We start from the raw sequence: 13231 nt of genomic DNA, 5'->3' as shown, positions 1-13231 counted from the left end.
ACTGAAAATGTTATTATGAGGACAAGTTAAGGAAATAAAAGTGAAAATTGACAAAAGTTCAGGATTGAAACAAGTTGAAAATTTGTCCAAAGACCAAAATAAAAGTGAAATCAACCAAATTCTAAGGACTAAAAACATATTTAATATTATGATGATGATGATTATGTGGTGGTGGTGATGATTATGTGGTGAAACTTTCACGCTCATAACCACACCCTCAATGTTCTATCTTTTTCTATTTTGAAGATACATTTTACATACTATATTTATAAAAATCAAAATATTTCTATAAGTTTGTATTTAAACTATTAAAATTTGAAATGCTTAAAATTTTTATTATTTTGATTATAAATAGGCCAAATTATATTTTTGAACTTTTATCTTATTTTTTAGATTTATTTTGCCCTTTTATCTTTTAAAATACTCATATTAATCCTTTATCTCCTAAATCTGAGTTGATTGGTTCTTTTGAAATAATATTAGTTTTCAATTTTGAGACATGATGTTGAATTCTTGTTTAATATATTTATGACTTAAATTTGTCTCATTAGATTCATTTATATGAAAACTATTAATCAACGAAATGCAAACTGAAAGGTGTCATAAGCATTGTAAAAAATTCATAAAAATAAGTCTAAACGACCACCAAAAAATTAAATGATGGAAAATTCTAGGGAGAAGAGTGACGGGTTCTTTATAGCATTCTCCTAGCTTTTTCAATTTTCAACCATGACTCCAAATGTCAAAGAAATCAAACAAATATGGAAGAGGAAGAATAGTGTATGGTGCACCACTTTCAAGTAAAAGATAAATAAGAAAGGATCAATCTTGCTACGAGGAAGAATTCTTTAATAAAAGTTCTAAAGGAGAATATTCTCTAAAGAAAGAATAAGGGAGTGTATTGAATTAGGATTTTAATAGATTTTGTGGGACTTTGTGAACTTTGCAGAATTTCGTAAATTTTTGACATACGATAAGAGTTCAAGATTTTTTTCATACATTTAATTTTAAAAAGAGTCAAAGACAAAAAACAACAATTTCTGGATAAATAATAATAATTATTATTCGTAGTATCATGTCCTTCTAAATAGCATTCACCTACATATCCATAGTTATACTAGTCTTCCAAGCATTAACATTTTTTCGCTTTTGCTCCTGAGTTTTAATAATAGGCTCAAAATTATGATTTTTATTAATCGATAATGTTGAAGATGATGGTTCGTCCACCACTTCAATTGGAAATTCATCAGAATGACATTCTTTAGGAAGAAAGTTATGTAGTGTTGCACATGCTAAAAATTATTCTAAATAATTTTTTTTTATAATTTGTGATTTAAAATATTTTATTTATAAATGATTAAAAAAATAGTGGGACAGCTACCCTACTCTCTTAAAACTAAATATGTCCCTACATTTTATATTGGTATTTGAGTGAAAGTTTTTCTTTCATATACTTTTATTCATTTAAAATATCTTAGAAATCTATAAACATCAAATAGGAGAAAAAAAAATCTGAAATTTGTTATAGGTACAAAATAATTTTTAAATTTTTTTTAATTACTTTCAATTATTCACTCGTGAAGAAATATTTTGTATTAAATTCTAGGATACTGCAATGTCTTATGTTAATTTTCTTTTTTAAAATATAAAAAATCCTAATTTCATAATATAAAAATTAAAAAATTAAATTCATAGTAAAAATAAGAAATAAAATAATTGTTGAGTCATAAAAGAGGGAAGGATAATAGTAACAAATTCAAGGGAATGAGAGAGATCGCACTTTTTGTGTTGAGGATTCTTCCCCCAACTAAGATCCATTCTTATCTCATTCTACTTACATAAACCCTAACTTAGATTCATCTTATATATATATATATATAAATATGTATATTTGTTCTAATAAATCTAAATTGATTACAAGGTCTTGAAGATCTACAATTCATTATAGAGATCATGATATCAATTTTAGCTTTCACCTTCCTTTTTCTTGGCATGTGTTATAAAAAAATTATTACTTAAAAGTTAAAATTTCAAGCATTTTCTATGTTATATATCTGAGGAACAAACTCAACTAAATAGAGCAAAATGGAGCAAGTCAATTAAAGAGAACGGAGAGAAAAATAGAGCAAGTCAATGACACTATTATTTATGTATAGGAGTTTCACCAAATAGGAGAATGGAATAGGAACAATAGTACAATATTATATATGAGCAGTAATGTAGTATTACAAGTAGAGAAAGAAATGGAAAAGACATGAGCATAGAAAAAAAAATGAAAAACTCACTTGGAAATTCTTGAAGCACTTAAAAAGTCACTTCAAACAATCCTGCAAAATCTGATAGGTTTGGATGAGATTGTTTTATGAATTTGGTATTTATAGATACCACTAAAAAGTCATTCAAAATCTCTATAATACAACAATCCTTTAAAATCCCTATATTTTTGAATACTATTGATTATTTTTAAGTTGTAAAAAGTCTCAAATGAATACCAATGGATTTTAATGGACTCTTTAGAAAATCTTGAAAATCCATATTGAATACCACTTGATTGTTTTTAAATGACATAAAATCCTTATTGAATACCAACAAACTTTTTTATTCAAAAAAAGTCTTTTAAAATCGTATGAAATCCTAAATCAATATACCCCCCTAAGACTTTGAAGAGATAATTTTAAAAACTCAATTCTCATACAATGACTCAAAGTGATTCAACCAAATGAAATTACATATTATACAGATCTTCTTCATTTAATGTGTTTGATTTTGCATTAAATGGTTGCTTGCTGAATTTGTGTTACGTGAAGTCCTTTGCGTAATTTGTTCCCTTTTATTTCTGACTTCAATCATGACCTAGGTATGTTTGTCCTTTTTCCATCATTGTAGCTGCGGAGGCATTGCCTTATTCTGAAAAGTAGATGTACTTGCCCTGACACATGCAACTTTGACTTGTGGATTCGCGCTCTTCTATTTTTCTTCTTTCATACCACATTCTTGATGACTTCGTGTACTCTTCTTGTGAATGTGGACGATATGTGATGTTCCTCGTTGTGAATAATGGACTTCAAACGCTTTTCAACATTCTTCATTTGTGTTTGGAATCTGAGTTTCCGTCTAAGAGTTAGACCTTGACTTTTTTATCTCGGCTGATCAGTCGTGAAGATAGATGAATTTTATTTCGTCTGGAATATTTCTTCGTCGTGTGTTATCCAACGACTGATACTTGTTTTGTTGACCTTTATGTAGTTGACCACTGAGCTTCATATGATGTTTATTTGGTTCTAAGCCAACTTTGTTGTGGTCTAGTTTTGCTCTTCGTTTGATATTTGTTTTGGCCTTGCGTATGACTTCTTATGTTGCTTTTTGGGTTGTCCTTGGCACATCTTCGTCTGATATTTGTTATCGTCTGGCACTTATTTGGCTTGGTTTGTTTGATCCTTGTTTTAGTTTTTCCTGTTTCTTATATTTATCTAAAACACTGACACATAGATTAGTCACAACAATGTGTATTATATTTGTCATGTTCAAAACCTCGTTAGGAATTTCTTCATCTGACTCAACATATTTCTCATGGAATTTGGAGATGGAACGTGTATTGGTTGTTGTATTATGAGATCAAAGAAGTTTGGGCAACAAGAATGGAGCTTGGAAAAGGGTAGCATATAATGCTGCAACTGTAGTGTTTTCTACCAACTTCAAAATCCAAGTCACTTGGGAGAATGTAAAAAATCGTATCAAACTTTGGAGAACATGGTATGGAGTTGTTAGTGACATCCTTAGTCAAAGTGGATTTGATTGGGATGACACAAAACACATGATTACAATTGAGAATGAAAATGCTTGGAATGAGTATGTCAATGTAAGTAATTTTATATTATCATTATTTAAAGCAATGTAAGTATTAATTTTTCTATTATTGACTTATTTTTTTTGTTTTCAATGCCCATAAAGAAGCAAGACAATTCCGATTCAAGGTGATTGCAAACTAGGATGATATAGTGGACTTGTGTGCTAAAGATAGAGTCATTGGACATGGAGCTAAGACTGTTATGGATGCTGATGAGGTCATGAGCAGAGAAATAAATGAAGGGGAATTAGGTTTAGAGGATGCTAGTGATACCATATATTTAGATGAACTTGACTCACTACACAAGGAAGGGGTCAATCTTCAGCTTCTACTAGCACACAATCTCAAAGGAGAAAGATAGGAGAAAAATATGGAATAGCTAATTCGTTGAAAGAAGTGACTAAATCTTTAAAGTGACTTGTTCAAGCATTTGATATTGCGATTGACGAAGATGTTTTTATTCAAGAAGTGTTAGCTGAAGTAGCTTTGATACCAAACCTTAATCAACATCAATGGGGCAAAGCTGTTAAATGGTTATTTGACACTCCAAAACAGTTAGCTATTGTGAAAGCTCTTCCAATTGAGAAAAAGGCGGCTTATGTTTTAACACATATTTCATGATATAATTTTTTTTTCATAACTTCTTAATTTTAATTAATTTGATTGGTTGTTGCAAGTTAACTTTCTAACTTTTTCATGTATTTTGTATGTTTCATGTTTGGAGCTTTTATGTATTCCATGAATACTTGGATGCAACTATTAGGTCAATTATTTTATAAATTTTATAATTAGCTTGCATAGTCGTTGTTCATGGATAATATTTTTTTATAGCTTTCTCATTTTTATAGTGGGTCTCATGTTGACAACCTACTATGCCTTTTTAGCTATTCACGGATAATGTAGTGTAATGACAACTTTCTCATTTAGATTTTCCTATTTAGCTTCCTTTTTTGTCTTTATTTTATTGCATTTTTGTTTTGCATTAATACCTTATCTGAGATGATTATAGTTCTAGTGTTACTTTAACATACATTTATTGTAGTTTATCATATATTATATACCGGTGTAAACTTTAAAGTGTGATGGAGTCCCTCCTTCCATGGTTGATGATAGTGTTCATAGCATGTTCATAGCATGATTTTCATGTTCATGTGAGACTCAACCTAAAATTAGAAAAGCATGGCAAAAACCTAACAATGGAAACCTAAAATGGCAAGGAAGGTTCACAAGGAACAAGAACATGAACCATAAGCATTCGATCATACAAAGCAAGGCAAAAGAAAGACAAAGACCGAATAGAAGAAATGACATAAAGACAAGGAAGACAACGTTTTACCCTTGATGATCCTTGGCTCTGATACCACTTGATGGAGTCCCTCCTTCCATGGTTGATGATAGTGATTGAAGGGAGACACCTTGCCCTTGATCTCGGCTCATCAAAGGTTGGACAAAGGGAGGTTTATGGTGGAGAAAGGAAGATAGGCGTGAAAAGGTGGTGTTTGGGCGAAAGTGTATGGTGTATGGTTTAGGGTTTCTCAAGGTTGGCTCACTCCAAGTGTAGGTGGAGGCCACTCTAGGGTTTCACTCTCCAAGGGTGGAGAATGAAGGGGGCTAGCCGAAACTAACCTAGGGACTAAGGATATGATTTGAGGCAAAGAAATGCTCTCTCAAATTCATATAATCCAAAGTATTTACAAGGTGTGGGGTGTTGGGTATTTATAGGAGGGGAGGCATCTAGGGTTGCATTTGGAGTAGGCAAATGCATTCCAAATGAAATGCAAATGAACCCTAGATGCAACTTGGTGGCCAAGGATGGTATATTTGGGTTTAGATTGGCTATATCTAGGTGCATGATAAGACCATGCAACCTTTGCCCTCCACTTGGGCCTAAGCCTTTCTAACACCAAAAATAGACCCAATGACACCAAAAATATGCGTCACCCTCTAATTAACACCCTAGCCCAAAATTAAAAACCCTAATCATCTAGAGCACCCCATAATACAAGGGTAAAATAGGAAATACAAGGGAAAATAAATTCTAAGTCCTAAACACCCCAAAATACAAGGGTAAAATTGGAAAATAAAATAAACCCTATACTAATGAGGCTTATGAGAGAACTAATACTCTATGATCATGAGGAAAGTGTCTCTTGGTGTGTGAACACCCTCCTCCTCCTCAACTCTCCTAGCCATGGACCTAGTGATGGGGCCCACATGTGTCTTCAAGGATGGTCCTCCATCATCCCCTCCTTCTTGAGAAGCATCTGTCCTCAGATTAGAATCGTCATCCAAATCTTCAGCTCCTAAAAATGGTGTGAGATCACATACATTAAAAGATGAGCTAGTGCCATAATCAGAAGGAAGGTCTAATTTATATGCATTGTCATTTATTTTATGAAGGACTTGGAATGGTCCATCTCTCCTAGGGTTTAGTTTTGACATCCTTTGAGTGGGAAATCTATCCTTCCTCAAATGAAGCCAAACCCAATCCCCAACTTCAAAAGTGAGTTTCTTTCTTCCTTTGTTGTTGTATTTGACATATTTTTGAGTTTGTTTTTCAATTTGACTCTTGATCTTTTCATGGTATTTCTTAATAAAATCTGCCCTAGATACTCCTTCTTTGTGAAACAAGGAAGGGGTATTAGGAAGGGGTAAAAGATCAAGAGGAGTTATTGGGTTAAAAACCTCATACCGGGTTCTAGTCTTCCTAATAGGCCCGCCTATAGGACTAACCCTCAAGAAACCAAAGAGATAGAAGCTCAAGTTGATGACTTTTTGAAGAAGGGTTGGGTTCAAAAGAGCCTTAGCCCTTGTGCCGTCCCCGTTCTCTTGGTGCCTAAGAAAGATGGCAAATGGAAGATGTGCACTGATTGTAGAGCCATCAATAACATCACAATAAAATATAGGCACCCAATCCCTAGGCTAGATGATATGTTAGATGAATTGCATGGGGCCATCATATTTTCCAAGATTGACCTTAAAAGTGGTTATCACCAAATTCGAATCAAAGAAGGTGATGAGTGGAAAACCGCTTTTAAGACCAAATTTGGTTTATATGAGTGGTTAGTGATGCCTTTTGACCTCACTAATGCCCCTAGTACTTTCATGCGCCTAATGAATCATATTCTTAGGGATTGCATAGGTAAATTTGTGGTTGTCTACTTTGATGACATCCTTGTGTATAGTAAAACCTTTAACTTTCAAAGGGAGGTGGACTACAAAGAATCACTTAATAACCAAGCCTTATCAAGTAAAAATCACTAAGCCTTTTCCACTTTTCTTACAAAACAAGTTGGCACAACAATAAGGTGTGTGTGTGCACGTTACCCCTAGTAGGCAAAAGCAAGCCTTCTAAACGTAATTGGAGCAAAGATAAAACCCTAGCAATTATACTACCAAAAACTATAAAACATGCAACAAGGAAAGCATTTAAAGCATACTCTAGTCGAAGTCCTAGGTGAAGGTTTTCAAATCACCTTCAACTACACGAACTAAAACCAAAGTGAAGAGGTTTAGAAATGGCCAAATTACAAACCAAAAAATAATGAAACCAAGGCCAAAAACAAAAGAGACCAAAAAGAAAATTCCAAGCGAAATTATGAAAAACAAAGGTTCTAGGTCTTCAAACTCCTCCACTTGGGTTCCTTCACAAAGAGAAAACTTGTTAGTCCTCTCCAAGTGTTTAATCACTCCTTTTTTTATGGTGGAAATCCCTCCAAAGGCTAGGTTTGGATTCGGTTCACTCCTCCACTCAAATCCACCAAAGGTGTGCTAGTTTGCTAGATAGGTTCTTCACCTACAAACAAAATGAAACCAACCCAAAGAGCAAGAGTCCAAGAAATAAAACTAAAAAGCACAATTAGGAAAGGCTAAACTCAGAGAGAATTAGTTGAGACAAAACAAAAGAGGCCAAAGAAAAGACAAACTAAAATTAAGACTCAATCAAAAATAGGAAGCACACAAAGAGTATTCCTAGAAAGGCACTAGAATGGATTAGTGTTTAAGCTCACTTGATTAAGTCTTTTAAAGGATTCGGTCCAGCCAATCTTAAGGTCTCAAAATAAGGTCAAAATGTCACAAGTCCAACTCCAAAAGCAAAGGTAATGGTCCAAGTCCACAAGTCTAGCAACAAGTCCTTTTTGGTCAAATTTTCTTTTCTTTCTTTTTTTTTTGTTCTATTTTCACGTCCAAATGTTTTTTGATATTCCTTGGGTCCAATTTCTTTCTTTATGGTTCAGCCCATATGTTGCTTAGGTTTTGCACTTGTGGGTGGTGAAAATTAGGTCAAATTTTAGGAGTAAGAGATGAAGACAAGTGGCGGTTTCTTAGAGGTGTTTAGGGTATCTTTTGAGTGGAAAGTGATTTGTACTATCTAGTACAAGTTGTTTGCACAAAATTTTTCAGCACACCTCTTAGATTCTTTTAGGGTTTCTTTAGGCATAGAATGTTGACTAAATCAAGTGAGAATGCAAGGAAAGTGGGCGGTTATGCATGTGCAAGGAAATGTTTACACATGGATATCAAAAATCACATAGAACATGCTAGGACTAGGTAGCATGCATGAATGACTCCTAGAATGGTAGCTATATGTCACGCCCACTATGTCATGCAATATGGTATATTTTTTTGTTCATGTAGTCATGCAAAGTGTTTGGCACATACATGGAATTTTTTTTGACAAAATATAGGAAACATAAAATGACAAAACTTAGGTGGATTCAAAAATCAAAAGCATGTTCATAGCATGATTTTCATGTTCATGTGAGACTCAACCTAAAATTAGAAAAGCATGGCAAAAACCTAACAATGGAAACCTAAAATGGAAAGGAAGGTTCACAAGGAACAAGAACATGAACCATAAGCATTCGGTCATACAAAGCAAGGCAAAAGAAAGACAAAGACCGAATAGAAGAAATGACATAAAGACAAGGAAGACAACGTTTTACCCTTGATGATCCTTGGCTTTGATACCACTTGATGGAGTCCCTCCTTCCATGGTTGATGATAGTGATTGAAGGGAGACACCTTGCCCTTGATCTAGGCTCATCAAAGGTTGGACAAAGGGAGGTTTATGGTGGAGAAAGGAAGATAGGCGTGAAAAGGTGGTGTTTGGGCGAAAGTGTATGGTGTATGGTTTAGGGTTTCTCAAGGTTGGCTCACTCCAAGTGTAGGTGGAGGCCACTCTAGGGTTTCACTCTCCAAGGGTGGAGAATGAAGGGGGCTAGCCGAAACTAACCTAGGGACTAAGGATAGGATTTGAGGCAAAGAAATGCTCTATCAAATTCATATAATCCAAAGTATTTGCAAGGTGTGGGTGTTGGGTATATATAGGAGGGGAGGCATCTAGGGTTGCATTTGGAGTAGGCAAATGCATTCCAAATGAAATGCAAATGAACCCTAGATGCAACTTGGTGGCCAAGGATGGAATCTTTGGGTTTAGATTGGCTATATCTAGGTGCATGATAAGACCATGCAACCTTTGCCCTCCACTTGGGCCTAAGCCTTTCTAACACCAAAAATAGACCCAATGACACCAAAAACATGCATCACCCTCTAATTAACACCCTAGCCCAAAATTAAAAACCCTAATCATCTAGAGCACCCCATAATACAAGGGTAAAATAGGAAATACAAGGGAAAATAAATTCTAAGTCCTAAACACCCCAAAATACAAGGGTAAAATTGGAAAATAAAATAAACCCTATACTAATGAGGCTTATGAGAGAACTAATACTCTATGATCATGAGGAGAGTGTCTCTTGGTGTGTGAACACCCTCCTCCTCTTCAACTCTCCTAGCCATGGACCTAGTGATGGGACCCACATGTGTCTTCAAGGATGGTCCTCCATCAAAGTGTGATAACAAAAAAGTCTTGTTACTTGAGTTTTGATCTTTGGTCTTATTATAATTATTATTTGCTTTTAGTTTTTGTAGGCTTTGCTTCTATGAGGAGGTGAAAATCTTTGGTCTTGAAGTTGTGATCTTGATATCTTTGACAAACTATCTTTTATTTTTGTTATTTTAATATGAACATAAAATACATTTGGAATTTTATTAGTTTTTAATTTAAATTCATATGAGATATTATGGTTTTGAACCATCTATACTTAAATTTAAATATTTCTATTATTTTCTTCTTAGTTTAAAATGGACTCATTGTATTGTGAATCAATGTATTAATTGTTTTACAAATGTTAATGGTGTTTTCAAGTTTTTAAATATGTTGTGAATTTAAAATATTTTTAAAATTTATAAACAAAAATTGATTAAATATAATGTCTAGTATTATTTTTGAATTATTTAAAATTTTCTAATATTAAAATTAATTTCCAATTGTTAAATATATTTTAATAAAATTTAATATTAAAACTTTAATTTTTAATAAATATTTAAAAATAAAATTTTTCTTAGTAGATATTGAAATACTCTATCCAAATAAGATAATTGAAATACAAGATATTGAAAAATACTTTATCCAAACAAAATATTTGAAAAAGGAAGGTAATTCAATTTTTAAGAATTTTAAATTTCTTGAATTTTTGAAATGATTTATCCAAATACAACATAAGGCTTTGAAGAGAGAATTTGAAAACTCAAAGTGATTCAATCGAAAGAAATTCACATTTAATATAAAATTATTGAGTAGTGTAATACTTAGTAAAATTTACATCGATATCGTTTGAATCCTCCTCACACACACACACACATATATATTGATAGTTTATAGTAGTATTGATTAATTTCTTCATAGTGTATTTGGATGGAGAATTTAAATGAAGTAATTCATTTTTTTGAAGAATTTCAAATTCTTTGAAGTGAAATGTCTTGTTTGGATGAGGAATTTATAAAGAATTTGAAATTCAAGCATTTGTGAAATTCTTTGAAATAGTAGAATTTCAAATTCTCTCAAAAAAGTAAGAATTTGAAATTCTTCATATTTTTTTTTTCTTATTTCACTTATATATTTTTATATTATCTCTTATCTCTTCATGTTTTTAATTATTGAGTATTCAAAAATATTTTTAAAATTATTAAATATTATCTAATATTAATTTTTAAAATTATTAAATATTTAAAAGTTAGCTAATATTTATTTTTATAAAATTTAATTTAAAAATCTTAACATATAAATATATTTTTAAAATCAATTTTATTATAGTAGAATCAAATTATCATATTCAACCTAACAATTTAAAATTTAAGAAATTTGAATTGACTTATCTAAATAAAATATTTTAAGAATGATAGAAATTGAAATCAAAATAATTTAAATATTAAAAATTTAAAATTTCTTAAATTTGTAAGATTTCTGAACCATTAATGTATATATACCGTTTGATTCAGTCAAAGTTATAATTTTATATAATATCTTTAATATACTACACATCATTGTTATATATTTAATTATACAGTTCAACCTGAGATTCATTGTCCACATATTTTAACTGAATCCATCACCGATTTGAATTTTAACATTAGTTTCAAGTGAGACCCTTGTTAAGAATAAGAAGATATATGAAAAGTTTCGCATGTGAAAGCCTCTGAATCACTCCACTCCACAACAAGTCCTGTTCAAAAACCATAAACTTGAAATCAGTATTCCATGAAATAAAATTGAGAAAAAAAAATCTTTGAATTTTTTACTAATATAATTAATGGTGAGAAATGAGGGTCCACATGAAAGAAACAAGGTGCCACGTCAAGTCAATACTTCAATTCAAACATATATCGTCCCGTCAAGCAGAAATATTTGAAATATCATGTGTGAGTGCAACCAATGAGATGACAGTCAAGTCAACGGTTTTTATAATTTTTTTATTTATTAAAATGATACTATACGAGAACTTTCCAAAAAGCTACTTATTTTAATATTAGTCTCAACCAAATTAAATACAATTATGGAGTTTTAATGAGATTTTTTATGATAGGGGAAACAACAACAGAATAATCAAGAGTACCAAAGTACGCAGCAGAAATAATTCTCCCAACTTGCAAAAACCAACGAGGAGCAACAAAACAAATAAATGGTAGAAAATAATCACAAAGAGACACAAATATTTTTAACGTGGGAAAACCTTCTCAATGTGAGAAGTAAAAATTCACGGGTACAAGTCAGTCAATCAAGCTTCACTATGATCAAATTAGGGTACAAGAGAGTCTAATCAAATGTATAAACAAATGCTTACAACCAACCGATATATTAAAGTAACAAGACTTTCCAACTGAAGAATAAAGAAGAAGAAACCTCAAATTAGAGCAACTGTACGAAATTGATTTCTCTAACCACAGACCTCTAATCCAAGATCCCAACGGTCAAAATGAACGTGTTAAGAATCTGCTGTCAAATTTCCAGCCCGATCCAACGGTAAACGAAGTGGGGATCGCAATTTTACTAAAACTGCTCTGTGTGTGGGAACCAAATTTTGCTCTCTTTCTCTCTTCTTTCTCTCCGTGACAGTTGTGTAATTTTCTCTCTCTCTTATTCACTAAGAGACCTCTCTCCACTTGGTTTTTAAGTGAGACAAAATTTGGGCTTCTCAATTTTGGGCCTTTTCTCCACATAGAAAGGAAGCCCAATACCCAACAAATCTCCCCTTCACAACTATGTGGAGATAACCACCAAACCGGCGATCTCACAGCAAACTTCAAATTTTCCTCTTGGTAATGCTTTAGTCATCATATCAGCACCATTATCATCAGTATGAATTTTAGCCAACTCCAACAGCTTAGCATCCAAAACATCACGTATCTAGTGATACCTTACATCAATATGTTTGGACCTAGAATGGAAAGTTGGATTCTTGCCAAGATGGATAACACTCTGACTATCAACAAATAAAGGGTATTTGTCCTGCACAAAACCAAGCTCCTGCAATAATTTCTCCAACCATAGCAATTCCTTGCATGCTTCAGTAATAGCAATGAACTCTGCCTCTATAGTAGATAATGCTACACACCTCTGTAGCCTTGATTGCCAAGCTACAGCTCCCCCTGCAAAGTTAATCAAATAGCCCGAAGTGGACTTTCTGGAATCAACATCTCCAGCCATATCTGAGTCTGAGTAACCCACCAAAGTAGGCTTATCTCCTCCAAAACAAAGCCTTAAACCACTAGTACCATGAAGATACCTCAAAATCTATTTCACAACATTCCAATGCTCTCTACCTAGATTTGATAAGAATCGACTTACTGTACCAACAGCATATGCAATATCTAGTCTTGTACATACCATTGCATACATCAAACTACCCACCGCAGATGCATAAGGAACTCTGCTCATATATGTCTTCTCAGCTTCATTTGAAGGACTCTACTTAACACTCAATTTAAAATGAGTTGTAAGAGGAGTGCTTACTGCTTTAGAATTTTCCATCTGGAATCTCT

Source organism: Cajanus cajan, chromosome 6, assembly GCF_000230855.2.
Source record: "Cajanus cajan strain Asha chromosome 6, NIPB_CcT2T_4, whole genome shotgun sequence".
NCBI lineage: Eukaryota > Viridiplantae > Streptophyta > Magnoliopsida > Fabales > Fabaceae > Cajanus > Cajanus cajan.
Note: the sequence above shows the minus strand (reverse complement) of the source record.